This window comes from Vicia villosa, linkage group LG2 (genome assembly GCF_029867415.1).
Source record: "Vicia villosa cultivar HV-30 ecotype Madison, WI linkage group LG2, Vvil1.0, whole genome shotgun sequence".
In the NCBI taxonomy this organism is placed as follows: domain Eukaryota; kingdom Viridiplantae; phylum Streptophyta; class Magnoliopsida; order Fabales; family Fabaceae; genus Vicia; species Vicia villosa.
Genome location: NC_081181.1, coordinates 169,517,000 through 169,541,512, shown reverse-complemented (window position 1 = coordinate 169,541,512; position 24,513 = coordinate 169,517,000). Strand labels below are relative to the sequence as shown.

General features: G+C 36.9%; 1 non-coding gene across 1 annotated transcript; it reads left to right on the top strand.

Moving 5' to 3' along the window:
* The first annotated feature begins 24,001 nt into the window (after window positions 1–24,001).
* LOC131654361 (small nucleolar RNA R71) lies at window positions 24,002–24,108 on the top strand. Its single transcript, XR_009299402.1, has one exon. It is a non-coding gene; the product is annotated as a small nucleolar RNA R71 (small nucleolar RNA).
* Window positions 24,109–24,513: the final 405 nt, after the last annotated feature.

Here is a 24,513-nt window from a genome sequence, read left to right as displayed (position 1 = left end):
TATGGATGGGTGATGATGCAAATTTGACTCAAGAAGAATTCAAGCACTTCGGGAGCATCCAAGAAAAGGTGAAAAACAACAACATCAAAGCTATTATTAACACAATATGGTTAGCTTTTATTTGGTGTATTTGGAACATGAGAAACACAATCATTTTTGAGAGCGGCTTTTTTAGTCATGATGAGGTGATATCAAATATTATGTATTTTTCTTGGAGTAGGATAGATTTTTATGATTGGTATAAACTACCATTGCTTTGTAACATCACTAACTAGTGTGTTCTCGTTGTAAGGGTTGCACCCCTAGTGTGATTTCTTATATTCAATTGCTTATTAAAAAAAAAACTTTATAAGAATATTCGTCTTTAGGAGACAAGTCTCCATTATTTGTATATGGACAAATTCTACGACCATCCCCGAGGTCCAAAGGAAGAGTAATTTGAAAAAACCGGGTTTGTATGTCAGGCACCATGTCAATGACGTACTTAGGGAAGTGCCATGTTCCATGATTAATGATATTGGAAACTGTAACACCCCCATTTAGAAATATGTTTATTATAATATTTATTTATTAATATAATAATTATTTTTGAGTATTGAGTTTATTAGACTTTTGGTGGGAGGTGTAAGACCTTAAGATAGGACATATATTAAATGGATTATATAATATTTTATGTTAATAACAATTAATAAATAAGAAAATGATAAAAATTAGATGTGTAGAGAAAATAAGGACAAGGTGGTCATTTGGAGAGTAAGTGCGGACATATGAGGAAAAGCCTAATCAGGATGATAATTTTTATTAATAAAAAGGAAAATAGGGAGAATAAACATCATTATGTTCTTTACGTTAGATGAGTGTTCCAAGAGTATCAGAGTCTTCAGAGTCAGAACCTTGTCTTTAGAGCTAGAAGCAAAACTTATTTGAGAAACAAATCCTGACTTATGATCTGGAAGAAAAAGCTTATATAAGAAACACACAAAGATCCTTTTCTAGAGAATATTTAGCATTCATTAAATTGTTGATGTTTCTTTAGAAGCGGATGCAATAGTTCTTCTAAGGCATGTCAACAATGATTCTAATGATCTTTCCAAATAACTATTCAAAATTAAATAAAATATTATATCTGCACACTTAATAAACTGTTAGAGTATAAAATTGTAACATATAAAATATATGTATTGTTATCATGAAAACTAGAGATTATATGCAGAACCAAATCTTGTTCTAACATCTTATTCTTCAGAAGTCTTTAGAACTTGTTGAGCATAGAAACCCTAAGCTTGAGAATCTTCAGATACGGAGTTGATCAAAGTCACATCAAAAAGCTTTTAAGACAAACGTTCTTCAGAACCGTTTCTTAGAAGCATTTCAGAACTTGATAATTTCTTTGTAAAAAAACGAACTTTGTATCTTTCCCGAGTCAGAGTGTGTTGTGTTTAGAAACTCATGACGTCACACGCTATTTCCTCAGAGTTAGAGCGTGTTAGAAAAATCTACACCTAGACAAAACCATCAGGATACAAAATTGTTCTATAAAAAACAATGTATTATTATCATTAAAACTAAAGGCCTGATGCAAAAGCAAATCTTATTCTTACAATCTCTCCTTTTTATATGATGACAAAACTATGTCTTTTGATGAATAATTTTACAGGTATAATCACATAAAATTAATTTAAACTTAGCTATAAAGCTCCCCCTGAGTTCTATACTTCAAAGGTTACCTCTGCTTGTTCAGAGGCTCCCCCTGAGTTCAAGAATCATGAAATAATTTTTAAGTATAAAACACGTAATCATAATGAAAGGAATAATTTCCTAATTAGGAAAAACCATCATATTTTGGTTAACTATCAGAGTCTGGTTAAGAGCACTATCAGAGTCTGAGTAGAAATGCATTAGTTCATTATCTTAGATTTTGGCTTGCTATTAGAACATGATGTCGTATCAGATTATTGTTGTCAATTCTCATATTTCGACATGACTGATTTACTAATTTTCAATTTTCAGAGTTTCTGATTTTTCAGGCTTATAAAATCTGAATAACCTAATTAGAATAGTTCAGTGAACTCTATCAAAGTTCCTAATCCTTCAAACATTATTAGAGGCATAAAATATTAGAAGATATGTTTGGGATAATTATGAGAAACAAATATATCAAAATCATATTCACTTTCTCCCCTTTGTCATCAATAAAAAAGACTCAAAGAAAATATTCAAAAAGGACTCTTATTGATGATCAAAAGATAAAGATACAGAGAGATCAAAGAAAAAATGCTTAAACTAAACAACTTATAAGGGTTAGGCTGGGTTGGCAGTTGTTAACCCACTTTTTTTTGTGAGTTAATACATGTCTTAATCTTTTCATTTATTAGTAGTTAATTGCTTTTTAATTTTTAGTTTACTATATTTTAGTTGATTTTATAAGAACTAGCTTAGAGCGTAATAGATGCTCCCTTTTATGTTTTAATTTATTTTTGTTTGAATTAAGGTTAGTTCTCTCGAGTTGTGTAACACCCCATATTTTCTGTTTTAATTAAATTAAGGTTTAGATTAGAAATTTGGAAGCAATTACTATTTTAATTGGAAATTAGAAAATTATGAGTGGGCTTGAGGTGGTGTCTAGTAAAGAAGGGGTGCTAAGTGTGAGGCTCACTAAGTTTTATTCTATTTCCATAAAATAAAGGAATATGAGAAATAGAGAGATAGTAGAGTCAGAAAGAGTTTTCAAAGCATGTGAAAGAACAGAGAAAGGAGAAGAAGAGGAAGAGGAATTTCAAGGATTTTGAACCGAGGTAAGGGGAGACTCTTCCTGTTAATATCTATTATGTGATTATAGGTGATAGAATTGAGTAAGATATTGAGTGAAAATACATTTTTATTGATGTTTGATGATGTGTGATGGTGTATCTGATGATTTTATGCCTGTAATCGATGTTTAGAAGGGATTTTGGGTGAAGGATGTGTTAAATCGCAGGTCTGTCACAGAGGTGAAACTCTGCATAATCGCATGTCCGCAAAGCAGAGCTAGTTCGCTAAACGGATGCTGTTCGTTTTTCAAAAAAATTAATTGAGCTCACTAAGCGGACCTAGCCTGCTAATCGAACGTAGGACATCTTAGCACAAGCTGCCTACGATTCAAATCAACATAGGCTCTGTTTGGTAAGACATGCTTTCGAGCGTATGTCTTATGTCTTATAAGCTCATATGATAATTTAGATCCGTTTGGTAACGGTCTTTTCATCATGAACTTATAACTTATTTTACTAGCTTATAGCTTATTTTCCAAACGCTATTTCAGATAGAGTTTTAACTTATGTCTTATAGCTTATTACTTTTTCTTCCTTTTTTATCCTTATTATTTTAATTAAAATCCATTTTTAACCATTATAATTTATTTTAATTTAAAATAAAATAATTATATATTAAATATCCTTTATGTCATTTTACATTTATAAGTTAATTGAACTGCTAATTTTACCAAACACTTCAATTAACTTATAAGCTATCAGTCTCAACCATCTGTCATAAGCTATAAGCCATCAATTATTAGCCATCAGTCATAAGCTATAAGCTATAAGCTAGCTTATCAGTCAACCGCTATTTTTACCAAACAGGACCATAGTCCCTTCGATATAAAGATCATAGTCCCTCGATGACCCTTCGATGTTGCCTACAAAATATGATCTAGTCCCTCGAGTTTCTTATGGAAAAATGATGATAGTCCCCTTGAATTGCTAAGGTATCCTTACATGTTTCCTTCTATGACCATTCGATGACCCTACGCTTGTCCCTTCCCATCCAATAGATAGGACTGCCTATGCCTTAATGGTATGGATAGTACTATCTCTTAAAGAAAGCTATAAATACAAGAAAGACCTTACAAATTAGGGTAAGTAGCTCCTGATTGCTTGCTCACAACAATTCAAAACAAAAAATACTTTTCACACCTCACATTTTCAAAACATCCTCTAAGCAACGATTTATATACATTCGTACAAGAATCATTACAAAGCCAAAGCTTTCTTCAAACATCATTTTCAAATATTTTCAAGAAAACAACTTTGTATACATTCATACGAGAATCTTTACAAAGTTAACTCTTTTTACAAAATATTTTTTTCTACACATACATCATTTGTCAAACAAAGCAAATTAAAGTGAGCTAAGCAATTAAGAGCCCATGGATAACCATGGCTACAAAGGGTGCTAATACCTTCTCTTTGTATAACCTACCCCCCGAACTCAAAATCTTTTAAAGGTCTTTCATGTTCTTTTATGTCTTTCCTATTAAAATTGGATAAAATATAAGTCAGTGGCGACTCTTGCTAACCGCAACATGTTTTGCGAAATAACGAAAAAAAAGCCAATTCTCCCTTCATATTACAACAGGGATTCCATATTCCTTAGTCACTTTTGGCAAGAACTATTCCGCTAAAGTGGCACGAAGCTAAGAATGTACACAACTTATCACCCTCAAAGTGACAGGCAAACTGAGATTGTCAACAAGCTCAAGCAGTAGTACCTCAAGTGCTTCGTACACAATAAACCTAAGCGAAATCCATTCTTCCAGTAGAGTTTCGCCATTTTTAGGTGGTTTATGGTCGAAAGCCTCCGAATTTGACTTATTACATGAGTGGCTACACGCATATTCAGGCAGTCAAAGAGACTTTAGTGGAACGAACTGAAATTCAGCATGAACTGAAGATGAAACATGAGAAAGCAAAAGAAACTCTGAAGACTTTATAGATAGAACACTCACTCCACACAAATTTGTTGTAGGTGACTTAGTTTTTGTGAAACTATGTCCTCATCGACAGAATTCTGTTGAAGGATGACGGGTTCGTAAACACTCCAAAAGGGTCTATGGGCCTTTCGAGATCATCAAAGGGCTGAAGCGATAAAGCGGAAAGCAAAAGTAAGTATTTATTTAGTTTTATCATATCGTCTCCACATGGATTAGTGGTTATCGAATCGTCGTTCGACGATTTCTCGGGTTCTTGAGTTTGGAATAAAATGGGTTAAAACGGTAAATGCGGGAATTTAATTTATGACTAGAAAAGAATTTCATTAGTCGGACAATAAAGACTCTCGAGATTTGAAACTCATATACCCGTTAAATACTTAAACTTACTACTCAGTTGAAATCAACCTAAACTACTCATCAACATCGTCAAGTATCGCTCACATGGAGGTTATCTCTAACGCAAAGTGAGATAAATACCGTATTACTCACGTCGACGATCTCTCAACACAACACAAGTGTCATACCCCAAAATTTGCCCACCACATTTCAAATATTTTGACTCATATAATCTTCAAATGCTTTAAGATATACAAGAAGAAAGCATGCAGTCTCTCTCCTAAACAACAACCCTCTAACTAGGGTTTTGCTCCTCTCAAAGAAAAATCAGGTTCTGACACCTCAAGGGGACCTCAAGGTCTCTCATATGCCTTATAATATTCTCATGACAAGTTTCAAGCTCTGATTCTTCAGAATACTCAATCAACAGCTCAAATAGTCAACGACCGACTAGTTTGACCTAACAGTCAACTGTGGTCAAAGTACAGTCAAAACTCCTGATTTTTGGTCAACATCATCATTTCAATGTTATATTCATCATTTGATAAAGGTTTGATCATGATTCATCAAGGAGAGGTCAGAAATCAACAAAGTCAAGAGTTTCTAAATTAGGGTTTTTAAGGAGAAAGTCAACCCAACTTTGACTAGCCATAACTTCCACATGGAACATCCAAAATTTTCCATCCAAAGCTCAGTTTGAAGGAAATTGGATTCTCTACAAAATTGTCTCTCATTCCAAGTCTAAAAATGCTTCATTTGAGAGATATGGACTAAAACATTACAGGTCCTTTTCAAAAGTCAACCAAAAGCCACTTTTTTCAAAAGGACACACAGGGAGCATGGAAAATCATTTTGATATGAGACCAAAGACACTGATTAGAGGACTCTCTAAGGTTTCTAAAAAATCCACAAGCTTGAAAAAATATTGAGATATGAAGAAATGGCAAGGTGCACAAGTTCACCTATTTTCAAGAGGTGTACAAAGAGAAATATGGTCCAAAATGATTTTTCTTCTAAATGGGCTTGATTTCTTTTGGTTCTAACATCATCTTAAGCCCATCCACGACTATGGAATATATCTTTTATATTTTTAATGTTTTTATTTATTATTTTATAGATTTTATTCATTAAAATCATAATTTAATTAAGTAAAATCATAAAAATAATGGAAGATCTGATTTGGCTTCAAAATTGATTCAATTAAATGTCAAAAATATCCCACAAAAGAGTCTAAATTCGTCCTAGTTTGCTCATGAAGAAAATCTCCAAAAATAGAATCTTTAGTGTAAATTTTCAATCAAAGATACAAACCTCCAATCATGGATTTTGTTCTAAAATAAGTTGACCTAAATACTCCTCTATATAAGGACAACAATAATTCAGAAATAGGGGACGAAAAATCTTGGAAGGAGGACAAGGAGAGTAGGGTTTCAAAGAGTCAAAAAAATTAAAGAGAAGGAGGTTTTCCTATTCATCGATACAAGGATCTTCCAAGTCTCTGAACGCTCCAAACACCTTCCTCAGGTAACACAGAGTAAGAATACATTCGTGGTGCAGTCCCATAACGCTCAGCACAAACCCCATGATCATCATATTCATGCATAACTTAAATCCTTATATCTCACGGTTAAATTTATTTTTGATGCAATCTAACCATGTATTTGAGTTCATAATGGTTTTTAGAAGCGTTTAGAGTCAGTGGCATGGAGCTTTGGTGCCTTTACGATGAGAAGCCATGGTTAGGGCTCATGAAAGCTTAGCTTTCGTTCTCATGGTCCCGGTTGGATTCAAGCTAAACTAACGCCACTGTTGAGTTTGTAAGGATCTAGGCACTTGATCTGGGCGATTGGTTCTTTTGTTTTAGCGTTTTTGCAGGATTTTGATTTAGCTACAAAAGCGACATGATGAACTCGTAGCAAATTGGAAGGGAAATTCGTAGCAATTCTGGGCTTGCTGTTTGGAGAAGATGAAGACCAGCAAGAGGGACCCACGAGAAACACGTGGGCAAGCGCGAATGGTCCGTCAAATTTCCACCCTCTCTCCAGACGCGTGTAATGACGCCGTTCGCTGGTCAAAAGTCAATGACCTCCCTTTGCTCTCTGATTGGTTCCAACGCATGCACATGGGGCCCATGTCTGACTGAATCCCATGCTTGTGGTCTGCCAGCTCAACGATGTGCCCTCACTCAAGAGCCACTGGATCGCTACATAACTTGATCCAACGACCTAGGGTCTGCTTGCGCACCATAGACACTCAAGAGACAACCACACCAGATCAGCGCCCCAGCCAGCTAAGTTTCCTTCTTTTTTTTATTTATTTTCTTTTAATTACATAATTCTTTGTTTTAATTGTTTTCTTTTCCTTCTTTTATTAATTATTAATTATATTTTATTTATCAAATAATGGTGTTTTGATAATTATTTATATTTTAATCAGAAACTTGATTTTTCTCGTATTATCAAAATTTATTTTTACAATGATAATTTAATTTAGGTTTTAGTTAATAATTTATTTTTGGAATTTAATTAGTTTTTTTATGCCTTAAAACCCTGACTTTAATCATGATCACTAATCACCGCTGTTGGTAGGTGTTGTTCACTAATGCATCTTTTAGCCTTACAAACCTTTTAGGTCACAATAAGTTTTCTTAACAAACCTTTTAGGGTTTGTAAACTTTCAGGACTTGTAATTAATTAGGGCTTAGATCAGTCAATGCACTAAACCTTTTTCTTTCTTTGATCAAATTTTCAGGATTAATCAAGATTCTCCGATTACGCGCCTTCAATCAAAAAGCTAAGTTCCGATTCTTTTTTTTCTTCTTAAAATTAATTTTTATTAATGGTTACATTTGCCTTATAGGTTCAACTAGGGTTTACTTCATTTGTTAAAGAATTCCGCCTACACTCACCCCTATTGTTTTTCATTTTTAGATAATCAAAGTCGATCGAAGGTTCGAGGAATGTCAAGACTCAAGATGAATTAAATTAATTATTCATTTATTTTTTTATTTTCTGTTTTAATCCCCCATCCCCGCAGGTGTTTATTGTAATAGTGTAGGACCTTTAACTTCTGCCTTTAAATTCTGCCATTTTAACTGCGTGGTTAGTAATGTTAGGGAGTGCAAGCCTTTAACAGAATTAGATAACTAATTATAAGATAAACATTATCTGAATACAATCACGTGATTGATGCACACACTCACCTTCAGGGTAACCCTTTTTGTTGCCTTTGTTGCCTGTTGCCTTAATTATGTTGCCTAATAATAGTCAAGTCCCTCGATTCCGAGGATACCTAAAGCAAAACAAATGTTGCCCTCGATTCATTATCATCATCAATTTTGTCCCTCGATGTTTCCTCGGTAAAATGATGATTGTCCCAAATTGCTAAGGTATCCTCGCATGATGCCTAAGTAGAATGACTATTATATCCTTCCCTTAGACTACATGCCTTCTTTATGGCATGGGACAGTCTTATGGCGAATGATTACTCTCGATGACCCTTCACATCCAATTGAATGACTTCCTGCCTTCTCATGGTATGGATAGATCCTTTCGCCTGAAAAGCTAGAAGAACGAATTTTCAAACTTAGGGTAGTTGCTACTAATTGCTTGCTCTAATTCAAATTACTTTTTACACCTCTTTTTCAAATCAAATTCAAAAAGACTACACTTATTTACAAGCTAAAGTTCTTCTTCGAAAATCTTTTTTCAAACATTTCAAAACAATTCAAAAGTGAGCTATGCAATTAAGAGCCCATGGATAACCATGGATGCAAAAGGATGCCTTACACCTTCCCTTTGTATAACTTACCCCCCGAACTCAAAATCTTTTTAAAAGGTCTTTTCCTGTTCTTTTAGCCTTTCTATAATTGGATAAAATAAAAGTCGGTGGCGACTCTTGCTTAACCGCGACATTTCGATAAAAAGTCAGTTCACCGTATTACAACAAGAAACACGGAAGCATTAAGAACCGATACTAATGTGAATACTAAGTTATAATATATCTCTAGAGTTAAAACCTAATAATTGTTCTTCCTAAGATCGGATTCGAATCATCCATCTCTGTAACAATCCAAACCCATATAGAGAAAGCAATCACTAATGAAGATTTGTAATAAAATCATTAAACAACACCACGAGCAATAAATATACATATAAACAAAGCATACTAACAACAAAACCCCAACATAAATGGTTACAAACAAGATCAATCAAGCTCCCGACCAAGAATCATCTGATTACAAGCCACAAATGATGTTTTTTAAGCTCTCTAGACCCAAAAATGAAGTATGATGGATTGGGGTTCAAAAATACCTAAAACAAAACCTGGAAAATATGTTTTCCCCTTGTTTATACACTTTGAAATTCCCAGAGCGCGCACCGCGCAATGGGAGGGCGCATCGCGTGGCTTTGGCTATCAACAAAAAACAGCTTTAGTAAAATTGCCATAACTTTAGAACCGTAACTTCTATTCGTACCCGGTTCGAAGCGTTGGAAAACTTATTCAATTTCCTATCTAACAATGAATAAATATCAACCAAATTGATAATTTATTATTCTTTGATTTTGAGCCTTATTCGTTGACGAGTAGCTCAAAATCGCGCGTTTGAAGTCGTGTCTTCAACACTTTATTGCTCGTGCTCCAAATACGCATCAATACCTACAAAAAGACATAAAAACTATCAAATGGTATAAAAGTATATGAATCTATCGATAAGTGCAACAAATTATATATGAAAAATAATGATATTTTTGCACTTATCAAACTCTCCCCAACTTAAACATGTTTGTCCTCAAACAAGGCCAAACACTTAAAGAATCAAGGGTAAAAATCCAAAGAATCAAGAATCAACAAAGTTTAGAAAAACAAAACAATTGCACGGTTCAAACAAAAACACACAACAAAGTAAAAACTTACCACAATCCTACAAAGACACATGAAATTGAAATGAATCCTAAGTTCAAAAATCATACAAAGCATTCTAAACAAAACATGCTCAATCACGAATCAGGCATAGCAAAAACTCATCGGTAGAAGAAAAACACTAAACAGTGAGGACTTTGACACACACCTAACAATCTTGCAAACAATAGACAATACTATGCGTTCATCCAAAAATAGTATTGAAAATGCAACGACACGAATCACATGGGATTTCAAGGTTGTAATGCGACTCGGTTAACAAACAAGTGATAAGTCTTAAAGATAATAGAAACAAAAACTTGCCTAAACCTAAGGGAGTGATGAATCCACAAAGTTTCACACACCAAAATCTCGATCAGACTTCTTCTCTATCACAAGTTGTCAAACTAAAACATAATACTTATTAGCATAATTATTACATAATCTTTTAGTTTTTGTTTTTCAAAACTTTTCTCTTTTTTCTTTCTTTTTATTTTCTTTCTTTTTCACATATTTTTCTTTCTTTTCCTTTCTTTTCTTTTTCTTTTCAACCTCATAGCAACAACCAAATAAGTACATAATCAATTCTCTCTCCAACTTGAATTCAACCACATTAATGTGTGAATGATCCCTACTTTCTAAGGCAGGGTAAAAACTCTCACATCAACACAAAGTTGAGGGCTCAAGAAACAAAGAATCAACATCCATGCAAAAATTAAAAACCAAACACTTATAGACAAGATTTAGCAAAAACAACACGGACATTGACAAAAAGGCTCAAAAGGGGTTACGAATGATCCCACACTCACAAGGTTCATTGACTACTTGGCTATGGTTGTTGTGCTCAAAATGGAACAAAAATTGCCTTGATCACTTTCGTACATTCACAAAATCAATATAAATGAAAGATTAAACATAATAACATCCAGTTAAAACAAGAAATGTGGGTCTCTCGCATATATACACAACGGAAAGTCACCTCACATTTATGGTAAAAGAAGGGGGAAACTAATGTGATTCCAATCATGAGCAAGTTATGCAAAAAGAATGAATGATATGAAAATTATACAAATCAAAAGTATCGTAAACATGTTATGCTATAGGAAGCAATAAACGAGTACCTTGCAACGTATAAATTTGAACACTATCATTAATGCACAATTGGCATGTTGAATTAATCAAAATCGGAGAATTACCAAATGCTACTCCAAGTAATCGGACCAAAATTTGAGTCTAAACACAAACAAAAGCATTACAAATAAAACTATAAAATACTATACTATAAATCCTTGGTGTAAGTTGGAAAAAGGCTACCCAAGTGAACCATTAAAAAAAATTCACTGGCCAAAAGTTACAGGGCGCGTGAAGTGTAGCTTACCGCGCGAAGCGGGCTACACCAGAAAAATCAAAAACCTGTTCATAGACTGAATTTCCAGTGTAGCCTCCACTTATCACCTCATTTACAGCAAAATAAAATCATTGGGATGCTTCCCAACAAGCGCTTGTTTTACGTCGTTAACTCGACGCCTTTATTGTGCACAAGTAGTAATTTCCTCTACGACACGCCGATGTTTTCGCCTCAACGCAACCTAAAGAAAATGTCCTAACCACACAATTAAACAAACGTTACGTAACACAAATATTTACAACAATACGTAAACAACACATATGTGCAAAAAAATCAAACAATAAGAAAAACACAATGTTTACAAACAGTTTGGTGAAAATGAATAAACAAGTTGAAAAGTGAAGATTTGTAATTAAAGAGCTAATCCGAGTTCAACTTGTTAAGTTAGTTCACCAAACAAAATTAAAGTATGTATAACTATACAAAAGTATACAGGTATCAATATATACGATATCTACAAAACTAAAAAACATAGAAACTATTGCAATGCGATCCAATAGAAAAACCAATCCCCGACAACGACGCCATTTTGTTGAAGCGGTAAAGAGGCAAACAAAAGTAAGTATTTATTTAGTTTTATCATATCGTCTCCACATGGATTAGTGGTTATGGAATCGTCATTCGACAATTTCTCGCATTCTTGAGTTTGGAATATAATGGGTTAAAACGGTAAATGCGGGAATTTAACTTATGAATAGAAAAGAATTTCATTAGTCGGACAATAAAGACTCTCGAGATTTGAAACTCATATACCCGTTAAATACTTAAACTTACTACTCAGTTGAAATCAACCTAAACTACTCATCAACATCATCACGTATCGCTCAAACGGAGGTTATCTCTAACGCAAAGTGACACAACGACATTATTACTCGCGTCGACGATCTCTCAGCATAACACAAGCAACACAGAAGCATTAAGAACCGATACTAAAGTGAATACTAAGTTCTAATCTATCTCTAGAGTTAAAAGCTTATAAATGTTCTTCCTAAACCCGGATTCGAATCATCCATTGATCGCGACTTTACGTGTCTATTAATCTGATGACTGCAAGTGCACAGTCGTGTCGTGTAGTTTTAAAAGATATCGAATCCACAGGGACTATGAATCGATCTACCGTTATCTAAGGTTACTATGTAAAGCTAAGGCTACTAATATTTCGATTGTTCCTAATGGAGAGTGATTGTGAATAATAAGAAATATAATAAAAGACAGATATCAGTATGTATTTCGTTTAACTTAAGGTGATCCGAAGGTCCATTGGCTTTTGCATAATTTAATTAAAAATCTTTACTAATTCAATTGGTTAAAAATCCTCGTCTCAAACTTTCGCTCTGTTGATTTAGATTACTATCCTAATCCTAATGTACGCTTTCGCCATCCCATTAGATTTTAGAAAAGCTTTTTGGAAACAACGTAATTAATAAAATGCCTGTTTTATGAAGTTGTTATCTATTTAAATCTCCTAATCTCAAACTTTCGCTCTGTTGACTCGGAACATGCTAATATCCCTAACGTACGCTTTCGCCATCCCGCTCGGGTGTAAAAACAATTTTTGAAAATAAATAACTCCCAATTAGTTTTAATACGCTTTCGCCATCCTTAAAACTAATGTCCTATGTCTACTATCCAGTTAAAGATCTCAAACTTTCGCTCTATTGACTTTAACCTTTGACAGTCTTAAGACCTCAAACTTTCGCTCTATTGTTCTCAAGACTTACTAATTAAATTAGACATACAAACCAAAAACAGGTGATAGTTAACAAAACAGAATTAAGCCAATTTATTTCGGATCCCACATTTAACTTACTTTACATACCGATACCTTAGTAATTTAGCCAGACATATTAATACGGTTAAGCATGCATGAATTAATTTGGTTTATAATAAAAGGCATGTTAATTGGCATATAATATATCGTGCAAATAAATATATAAATAAAGGCGGTAAATATTAAACCTGAATTAAATAAATTGCAATTGAATCTTTGAGTACTGAACTTCCACCACAGGTTGGCTGGATCGTTCTTCGGAATTTAAATGGACGGAAAATAAAGCAAGGAAAAAATAAAAGCGATAAATCTAACGTAAGGCTAGATTTATAAAAGGTTCACAACAATTTCTGGTGTAGAAATCGTTGTGAGAAAATAATTGTTTGAATTGAAAGAAGGCAGAAAATATAAAGCATGGTACAATTTCGGCAGCACTTCGTTAGCAGGAAATCGGACCTTTAGAACTGAGGTAGCAAGTTCTATTTATAGGGGAGGTTTTGCTGTGACGTTGCGTGAAAAGAGGGAGCTTTTCAGACTGGGCTTGGAGACGTGCGTCTCCGCTTCTTCAGGAAGTGCCTTTGAATGACTTGAGACGTGCGTCTCAAGTGGAGAAAATGTAGGGGAATAGAGACGTGCGTCTCCCTTTTGCGGATGTGGCATAGAGACGTTGGAGACGTGCGTCTCCACTTGCTTGTGTGGTTTGGGCCACGCACATTTGATCTTCAGTGGGCTGGTTCGTCTCTTTTGGGCCTTTGGGTCTTCTTTAGCATATTTGGGCCTTATTTGCACTCCCTTTTTACTTCAGCACCCATTTTTCATCTTTTAGGCATAAATATTGGTCGTTTTAGCTCCATTTCTTCTCCTTTTCACAAATAGTCATAATAAGAGTGTAAAACCTGAAACAAAGCAAAAACTCGCGTAATATCATAATAAATCAGCATAATAAACGGAAAATGCTATAAATATCTACGGGTTTCAAGCTAAATATACGATATAAAATCGTGTTATCAAATTCCCCCAGACTTGAACCTTTGCTTGTCCTCAAGCAAAATAATAAGGTAAAGATAGGAGGACAGCGAAATGAAATACGCTTCCACCACGTCGTTCGGTCGTACTCAGCTACATAGTGTTCTTGTTTGAAAATAATGTTGTAGATCCTAGCAATAAACTTATAGTAGCGACACTAGACAACTCCCAGTATGCATACCAATCCGAATCATGCCATTATAGCTTGACCTTGACTCGTCATCATGTTTTACCCCTTTCATTCGCGCGCAATCACATTAAGCCCATTATCTTGACACGCACATAGAAGAGTAGTCGGTTAGTGACTATGATCCTTCTTATGGAGTTCTGGCACAATTGTGTGGTATACTCCTTAGCGCTCATTTGTAGATCGTGGGGAATCGGACAATAGACCCTCCTACCAAGTTCAGTACCAGATGACTTCTGAACCAATCAACAATGAGTTTTTTAAATTCTTTGTATTTGAGATTTGCGACCGTTAGGTTAAATGATCTTGTGAGGATCACCTTACTTAGTAGGCACATTTCTTATTACTGTTAAGCACATAATTATTATTATGAGGATCATACACTTATATTCATCGACTCTCTGCGTAGTTGGTATCTAAGACGGTGCCGACTGCTAGAATAAACTACTAAGGGTTACTTTAAATATTAAAGTCGATGGTTTCGGTATAAAGGGTATTCAAATCGGTTACGCATACTTGGGGGTTTTAGAGTGTTGGGACAATAAGGATATTGACTTGAATCTTAGTCAATTTCTAGGCGTTTAGTGTTTGAGTAGCTTCGTATTTCTCGAACGTGTGGGGTTTTGCGTTTATCGTTTAGGAGCAAAAATTTTGTTATGGCTCAAGAAAATGGAAGAAATTGAAATAACTATGGAATTATAAAGATAAGACTTGAAATTCCATAAATATTCTTTATTGAATTAGAAAAACATTACAAGGAAGGGAAATAAAACTGAAGGAAGGGAAATAAACTAAAAGGAAATAAAACTAAAGCAAGTAATACGACTCCCCCAGACTTAAATGATGCACTGTCCTCAATGCATGAGAACTACTCCTTAGTGTTGCGGTTGCGAGAACTGCTTGCGCCTCTTGTACGAACACGACGATGTCTATCAGTAGGAGAGCCATTTACACGAATGTTGAGATCATGCAATTGTGTAGCAATTTCAGTGTATTGGCCTTCGTTCCTAATAGCATAGTCACGGTGCTCTTGTTGCATCTCTCGAATAAGCCTTAGTGTTTCATTTTGATTTGTCTGCATAGCTTGAAAGAGTTGGTCTTGTCGTTGAATTGCAGCATACATGGCATCAAGAGTAATAGGCGGAGGGTTGTTTGGAGGAGGTTGGTTGACATCAGCTTGTTCTTGGTTGAGTTCTTCTTCATTTGCATCCACAGGTTCATTAGGATGTTCAGGTTGGTTATCTTGAGGATTATCTTCAATAAGCCTCCAACGCTGAACATAACGGATGTTGATTCTTTCTGGGCATGGAAGGACGACATAGGGAATCAGAACTTTGTTGGCGACCAAAGTGTATCGGCCATCATGGAGGGGTGAAACCAAGTGGGAGTCACGGCAGTAAGTGAGGTCGAGTGATTGAGCAGGCATCATGACATGAGAGAGGGAGATGAGGTCATCACCAAGACCTAAGGCACAGGCCAAGGAAGTAATAATACCGCCAAACTGAAAGGGATTTGTAGCGGGGGAGTTGATGGAGCCTTGGATGTGTTGGAGCATAAAAGGTGCGGCATTGAAACGGACATTGTTAAGCGCACAATAAAGGAAAAATAATTCATTTTGATTTACCTTATGGTTGTTGGATCTTGCAAAAATAGTATGCCCCAAAACACGTTGAAAATAACGTATAGCGGGGTTTTGGATGTGAGAAGCATGTAGAGCCCTCCAACCGGTAGGAACTTCGCCAGTGAGATTAAACCAAAGTTTGAAAGCATGTTTCTCCCATGAACGACCATTGAGTTCTTGAAAGATAGTGCGGAGAGCATTTGGTGCATTATTAAAATGCAAGTACGTAGCCACTACTTCTTGATCCAGAGTATATTCACGGTTGAACATCCGAAATTGGATGCTACCGGTTGAGAGTGGTTGATCAGAAGGAGTGTCGTAGTTGAAAGAACTCAAGAACTCCAAGACGAGCGGCTCATAAGTTGGTACGGGTTCGGTACAAAGATGGTGTAGGCTAGATTTAGTGAGTAAACGGGTGACACCATCAATGAGACCCAGAGTTTCTAGACATTCGATGTTCACAAATTTTGTGGGAACAACCGAACGTTCATAGAACGCGAGGTATTTGGTTCTTTGAGCATCGTTGTCGTCTTCTCGGAAAATAATATTGTTAAGGTTAGGGGGTGGTCTCTCTGGACGCACACTACGGATGATTGAACGTGGAGGCATGGTGAGTTTGGAAAGAAAAATAGAATGGAGAGTAGAAGAGTAGAAAATGGTATGGAGGTTGTGAAGAATAAGAGTGGTGGTGGTGTGGTTTTATAGTGAGGTTTGAAAATGGTGTGGTTAATGTAGAATTAAAATGGAATTATGGTGATGTTTGAAGTTTGAATGGAGAAATGGGAAATGATGAGGAGTTAAAGAGGTGAATGATGGAGGATGAATGAGGTTTATGGTGTTTAAATGGAAGAAATATTGGGGAGAATGAAGAGGAATGAATTTTAAAATTCAAATTCAAAATTCAAAAATGGGATTTATGGTGGTCTTCTGCGTGGTCAAAAGGCATCAATGCAGACTGCTGGCCTTGGGAAGGCGCGCGTCTCAGGCAGCCAGTCTGCTGGGGGACAGGGCATGGAGACGGGCGTCTCCTGTCCTTTGCGTGCAGAGTGCTGGTCCCACATGATTGGAGACGTGCGTCTCCTAGCTCAGGAAAGTGGGTTTCACGCGTGCATGGGTGTAGACCAGTTCTGACAGATAGCATTAAGTACAGAATAAAAGCTCAGAACAGTGTCATTGTTTCATACTATAAACAGCAAAAATATGGTAAACAGGAATATATAGCAGTTAATAGTATTGCAGTATAACACAGTAGCAGTAATGAATAAAATAATGCATTTAAAACTAAACTGGTACTGAGTGTTGACAGAAATAGAATGTAAAAGTGCAGAAAGTGAAATTCTAAACTAGAAATTTGAAATTGCTAAAACTAGAAATAAAATCTAAAAATCTAAACGGTAACATCTAGCCACGTCTATTGTTGTGCACATTAGAATAAATGTGTTTGAAAACTTCGTCGAACTGAGCATTGACGGTGTCGATGAAATCGAAGAAGTGCATTTGCAAAGTGTGTAGCTCGTTGCGCACATGTTGTACATCTTGTTGCAGTGCAGTGATGGCTTGCTCATGTGTGTTCTGATTAGGCATTCTTTGGTTCACTGATGCGGTGGATGCAGCGGGTTGTTGTGGTTCAAGCTCGACGTCAGTCATATCAACAGTGTAATCATCAACAGAATCTTCAGAAGGAGTCTCAGGTTCATACTCGGGAATGGGTTCATCTTCAGAAAGAGGTTCATAATCAGGAATGAGTTCATCTTCAGGAATAGGGTCATAGTATCCAGGAGGAGTGTCAGGTTCAGATTCTGATACGTGCATTTCCTCATCAAAATGTTCATAAGCTTGAGGGGTTTCAGGTGAGGGTTCTCTCTCAGGAATATGACCATAGTAAAGCCAGTTAGCAGGGTTGTGCACACTCGTCCTAGGACTCGGTAAGGTGAACTGATCCAATACTTTGTTATCAATGAGCAAATCAAACTGATCAGGTCCAAGGTTACCGATGATACCTCGGTTAAAGCAGAAGTGAATGTCCATAGAATTGTGGGAACCAAGAGGTGTCAATCTAAGCAGAGGTATTCTCAGTCCTATAGCATTAGCAATCATAGTGACAAATCCGCCGATCCTAATAGGTGAAACTTCGTCTTGCGTGATGCGCTCGAAGTTTGTTAGCATGAATGCGATGGCATTGACCGGGCGATTCTGAGAGGAGCAGAACATGATGAATAACTCTTCTCTAGAAACTTCAGTGACATTATCGGGTTTACCAAAGATGTAATGAGCAATGATCTTATGGAAATATCTGAAAGCAGGGTTATGGATGTTCTCAGATTGGAATTCGTTCTCCTCAGGGTTATCGTTTCCAGTGATCTTGCCCCAATATCTTTCCAACTCCCAGTACGCAAGGCTGTCTTCAGCTACTTGGGTGTATGCATCTGATCCATGAGGTAGCTCTAGCATTTCAGCAAAATCTCGGATGCAAAAGTTAAATTCCATACCAAAGAGTCGAAAGAGAATGACTCCTTTTCTCAGTCCTTGTCCACAGTTAGGAAGATAAGTCAGGGAACTCAAGAATTCCAGAGTGAGTTTCCGGTAGGTACTAAACTTGCGGAACAGGTGAGAACCAGTCCAACCGATTTGGTTTAGCAGGTGCAAAACGCTTTCTTCGATACCAAGTCTTACCATAGTCGGTTGGTGAGGGTAGCAAGTCAAATCCATTTGTCTTTCAGCCAGCTTATCAAATCTTGCTTCTTGTCCTCTACGACGGAACACAATTTCCATATTATCGACTTCTTGCATCTTAGTTAGTAGTTAAGAAAACCTAGAAGTTGAAAATATTAAGATTAAGTTAGAACTAGGCTAGTGTTGATTTAAAAGTAAAATAAAAAGAAGAAATAAAATATAATAAAAATGTAACAAGTTATAATAAATATAATTATAAAAAAGGAAATATTTTTTCGATTTAAGATAACAGTTATAATTATAGTAATTATTATAAAATGTAGGAAAAAATAAAAATGTAGAAAAAAATTAAAATAATTCAAAATAGGATAGAAAATTAAAAATTAAAAATAAAAATTAAATAGTAAAAGAAATAGAAATAAAAATAATTGTGGGTTGTCTCCCACCAAGCGCTTTGTTTTATGTCGTAAGCTCGACGATTTAAAAATAGAAAACTATTTTTTCCGAATGAGCGGGCAGCTCGTCAAGTTTAAAAAGTTCGATGTTTTCATCGTGTTCGAGATGATGGTAATACGTAAGACGTTGCCCATTTACGACAAAAGGTTTAACAGTTTCTCCTTTGATTTCTATCGCTCCGCTCGGAAATATGTTAGTTATTTCGAAAGGGCCAGACCATCTAGATCGTAACTTACCAGGAAATAATTTTAGTCTAGAATTAAATAAAAGTACTTTATCGCCTATGCTAAAAATTTTCCTAGATATACGCTTATCGTGCCATTTTTCGTTCTCTCTTTATAGATTTTGGTGTTTTCGTAAGCGTCTTGTCTAAGTTCTTCTAATTCGTTTATGTCTAAAAGTCGTTTCTCACCAGCGGCAGTGTAGTTTAGGTTTAAGTTCTTAATGGCCCAATAGGCTTTATGTTCTAACTCTACCGGGAGGTGGCATGATTTTCCATAAACGAGTTTGAATGGGGTAGTTCCTATTGGAGTTTTGAAAGCTGTTCTATAAGCCCATAAAGCTTCATTTAGCTTGGTTGACCAATCTTTTCTAGATATAGCAACAGTTTTCTCCAATATTTGTTTTATTTCGCGGTTAGATACTTGTACTTGTCCGCTTGTTTTTGGATGGTATGGTGTAGCTATTCGATGATTTACTCCATATTTTCGAAGGAGTTTCTCAAGTATTCTTGAAATGAAATGGGACCCACCATCGCTAATTACCAGTCTTGGCACACCGAACCTAAGAAAGATGACGTTTTTGAAGAGTTTGATAACTACTCGTGTATCGTTTGTAGGAGAAGCGATAGCTTCTATCCATTTTGAAACGTAATCGACAACTACGAGTATATATTGATTTCCAAACGATGACGGAAACGGACCCATAAAGTCTATTCCCCGGACGTCAAATATTTCAACTTCTAGAATGCCCTTTTGAGGCATTTCGTCACGTCTCGAAATATTTCCGGTTCGTTGGCATCTATCACAGTTTAGTACAGCAAAATAAACGTCTTTCCACAGGTTGGGCCAGAAGAGTCCAGATTGAAGGATTTTGGCGCAGGTTCTAGATGTGCTATGGTGTCCTCCACACGGTGCAGAATGGCAGTGTGTTATTATACTTCCTATTTCTTCTTCGGGTACACAACGTCTAAAGATTCCATCGGGGCCTCTTTTGAACAGGAGTGGGTCGTCCCAATAGTAATGTTTTAGGTCATGGAAGAATTTCTTCTTCTGTTGGTAACTTAGATCAGGAGGAAGCACACCAGCAGCTAGGTAGCTTACGAAATCTGCATACCAAGGTGTGTCAGAGCGGGCTAAAGCTATTTCTGCAAAGTTGTTGGTTTCAGCGTTTGGATGGTATGGTTCTAATTCATTGGCTTCCAACTGAGCGATGAGTCTTTCATAAGGGAAATCATCGTCAATTGGTACTTGTTCGAGTTTCAGATTTTCCAATCGAGAGAGGTGATCTGCTACGACATTTTCAGTTCCCTTTTTATCTTTAATTTCCAAGTCGAACTCTTGTAATAACAGGATCCATCTCAACAGTCTCGGTTTGGCGTCCTTCTTGGTTAGGAGGTACCTAATGGCGGCGTGGTCAGTGTATATGATTATTTTGGCTCCTACCAGGTAAGAACGGAACTTGTCTAATGCAAATACGACAGCTAATAATTCTTTTTCTGTCGTGGCATAATTCATTTGAGCTTCGTCTAGGGTTCTACTCGCATAGTATATGACGTGTAGTTTCTTATCCTTTCTTTGCCCTAGAACGGCTCCTACAGCATAATCACTTGCGTCGCACATTATTTTGAAAGGCTCATTCCAGTCGGGAGGTTGCATAATTGGCGCACAGATTAATGCTCGTTTAAGCGTATGAAATGCTTCAGTGCATTTATCGGTAAAAATTAATTCGGCGTCTTTCATTAGTAATTCAGTTAAGGGTTTGGTTATTTTAGAGAAATCCTTAATGAAACGTCGGTAAAAACCAGCGTGTCCTAGAAAACTTCTTATTTCTCTAACAGTTTTGGGAAGTTGAAGGTTTTCGATAATTTCGATTTTGGCTTTATCTACTTCGATCCCTCTATCAGATACGATGTGTCCAAGTACAATTCCTTGTCGAACCATGAAGTGGCACTTTTCCCAATTAAGGACTAGGTTTACGCTTACGCATCGTTTAAGTACCAATTCAAGGTTCTCTAAGCATTTTTCAAAACTTCCTCCACAGACCGAGAAGTCGTCCATAAAGACCTCCATTATTCCATCTAGGAAGTCGGCAAATATTGCCATCATGCATCTTTGGAAGGTCGCGGGTGCATTGCAAAGTCCAAAAGGCATTCGTCTATAAGCGAATGTCCCATAAGGACAGGTAAACGTGGTCTTCTCTTGGTCGTCAGGGTGGATAGGAATTTGGAAAAATCCGGAGTATCCATCCAGATAACAGAAATGTGAGTGTTTAGCTAGGCGTTCGAGCATTTGATCTATGAAAGGTAAAGGGAAATGGTCTTTTCGGGTGGCTTTGTTTAGCTTCCTATAGTCAATGCACATTCTCCATCTAGTTTGGGTACGTTGCGCTACAGATTCGCCTTTTGCGTTAGTGATTATAGTAACTCCTCCTTTCTTTGGTACGACATGAACAGGACTAACCCATTTGCTATCGGATATTGGATATATTATTCTGGCTTCTAGCAGTTTTTGGATTTCCTTTTTAACCACATCGCTCATAATAGGATTTATTCGCCTTTGATGTTATCTAGAGGTTTTACAATCGTCTTCGAGCATAATGCGGTGCATACAGAGGGAAGGACTTATTCCTTTCAGATCTGATATGTTATATCCTAAAGCGGTTGGGTATTTTCTTAGGACGGTAAGTAATTTTTCAGTCTCGGTCTGTCCTAAATCGGCGTTAACTATAACTGGTCGGTTACGTTCTTCGTCTAGGAATTCGTATCTAAGATCGGTAGGCAGTGTTTTCAGTTCTATAGCAGGTTTCTTAGGTCCAGGTATAGGATCAGGAGTTAAAGCCAAACATTCACTCAGGTGGTCATCTTGATATTCCCCACGCCAATTGTCATCTTCAAAGATTGGCGGTATAGGAATTTTTAGGATCTCGGTTTCCTTATTTGGTTCAGACTTTATTTCATTAACACACTCGTCGATTATGTCGGCAGAGCAGCATGTGTCAATTATAGAGGGTGCTTTTAGGAATTGGGAAAGAATAAACTCTATTTTCTCTTCTCCTACTTCGAAAGTAAGCTTTCCTCGCTTGACATCTATAATTGCACCAGTGGTTGCTAAGAATGGTCTTCCTAATATGATCGGGATGTTAGAATCTTCTTGGATATCCATAATGATGAAGTCAGTTGGGATGTAGAATTGACCTACACGAACAGGGATATTTTCTAACATTCCTCAGGGTATTTGACTGAACGGTCAGCTAGTTGAAGAGACATTCTCGTTGCCTTAAGCTCACCCAGGTTTAGTTTCTTACAGGTTGAAAGAGGCATCAAGCTAACACTGGCTCCTAAATCGCACAGGGCTTTCTCTATGATGGTTTTTCCTATTACGCAGGGTATAGAGAAACTACCAGGATCTTTCAGTTTTGGAGGCATGTTATTCTGGATGATAGCGCTACATTCAGCGGTAAGTGTTACAATTTCGTTATCCTCGAGTTTCTTTTTGTTTGATAGGATTTCTTTTAGGAATTTAGCGTACGAAGGCATTTCGGTTATGGCTTCTGTGAACGGTATGGTTATGTTTAATTGTTTCAGAAGTTCTACAAATCTTTTAAATTGCGCTTCGGTTTTTGCTTTCGCTAATCTCTGAGGGTAAGGAATTGGTGGCTTATAAGGTGGTGGTGGAACGTAAGGTTTTTCTTTTTCAGGTTCCACTTCGTTGTTGTTCTCATTGGTCTTAGCAGTTTGATCATCGGTTGATGTCTTTTGGGTTTCCTTTGGCTCTTGTTGGGACATAGGTGCGTTTTGAGTTCTAGGATCAATGGGTCCATCGTAATTCGTTCCACTTCGTAGTGTTATCGCGTTCGCATGTCCTTTAGGATTAGGTTGTGGTTGAGCAGGAAACGTGCCAGCAGGGGCAGCAGGTGCTTGTTGTTGGGCTACTTGTGAAATTTGAGTTTCTAACATTTTGTTATGCGTAGCTAAGGCATCTACTTTGTTCGATAATTGTTTTAGTTGCTCGCTATTGTGGATGTTTTGATTCAGGAAGTCCTTATTGGTTTGTTGTTGGGAAGCTATAAAGTTCTCCATCATGATTTCTAAATTTGACTTCCTAGGGGTGTTTTGAGCAGCTACAGGCGCTTTTTGGTAGCCAGGTGGTACAGCAGGTGCTTGTCCAGGCGCGTACAACGCGTTGTTGTTTTTATAAGAAAAGTTCGGGTGGTTTTTCCATCCAGGGTTGTACGTGTTAGAGTAAGGGTTTCCTTGAGCATAGTTTACTTGATCAGATGGGACTCAAGTCAGGAGTTGACATTCGGCAACTACATGTCCAGTCAATCCACAAATCTCGTAGTTAGGTGTTACAGCAGCAGCGGTGGCTGATGGAGTGACGGTTAAGTTTTCGATCTTTTGAGTTAAAGCATCTACTTTAGCGTTAACGCGGTCTATACCACTTACTTCGTACATTCCTCCTTTGGTTTGGGCTTTCTCTAGAGCGGCTCGTTCTCCACCCCATTGGTAATGGTTTTGTGCCATGTTCTCTATGAGGTTGTATGCTTCATCATGGGGTTTGTCCATTAGTGCTCCGCCAGCAGCGGCATCTATAGTCATTTTAGTGTTATATAGGAGACCACCATAGAAAGTATGGATGATCAGCCATGGTTCGAGTCCATGATGAGGGCATAGTCTAAGCATGTCTTTGTAACGTTCCCAAGCTTCGAAGAGTGATTCGCTATCTTTCTGGGTAAATCCGTTGATTTGACCTCTTAGCATAGCAGTTTTGCTAGGCGGAAAGTATCTCGCTAAGAATACTCTCTTCAATTCGTCCCATGTAGTTATGGAATTAGAAGGCAGGGATTGAAGCCACGCTCTAGCTCTATCTCTCAAGGAGAAAGGAAAGAGACGTAATCGAATAGCTTCGGAACTAACGTTGTTAGCTTTGACAGTGTCGGCATATTGCACGAACACAGATAAATGAAGGTTGGGGTCGTCTGCAGGGCTTCCAGAGAATTGATTCTGTTGAACAGCTTGGACCAACGAAGGTTTCAGTTCGAAATTGTTCGCCTCAATCGCAGGTGGTGCGATACTTGAGTGCGGTTCAGCGTGGGAAGGAGCGGCATAGTCTCTAAGAGGACGAAGAGCAGCCATCTCTAACTTTGGGGTGATTTGATTGATTTG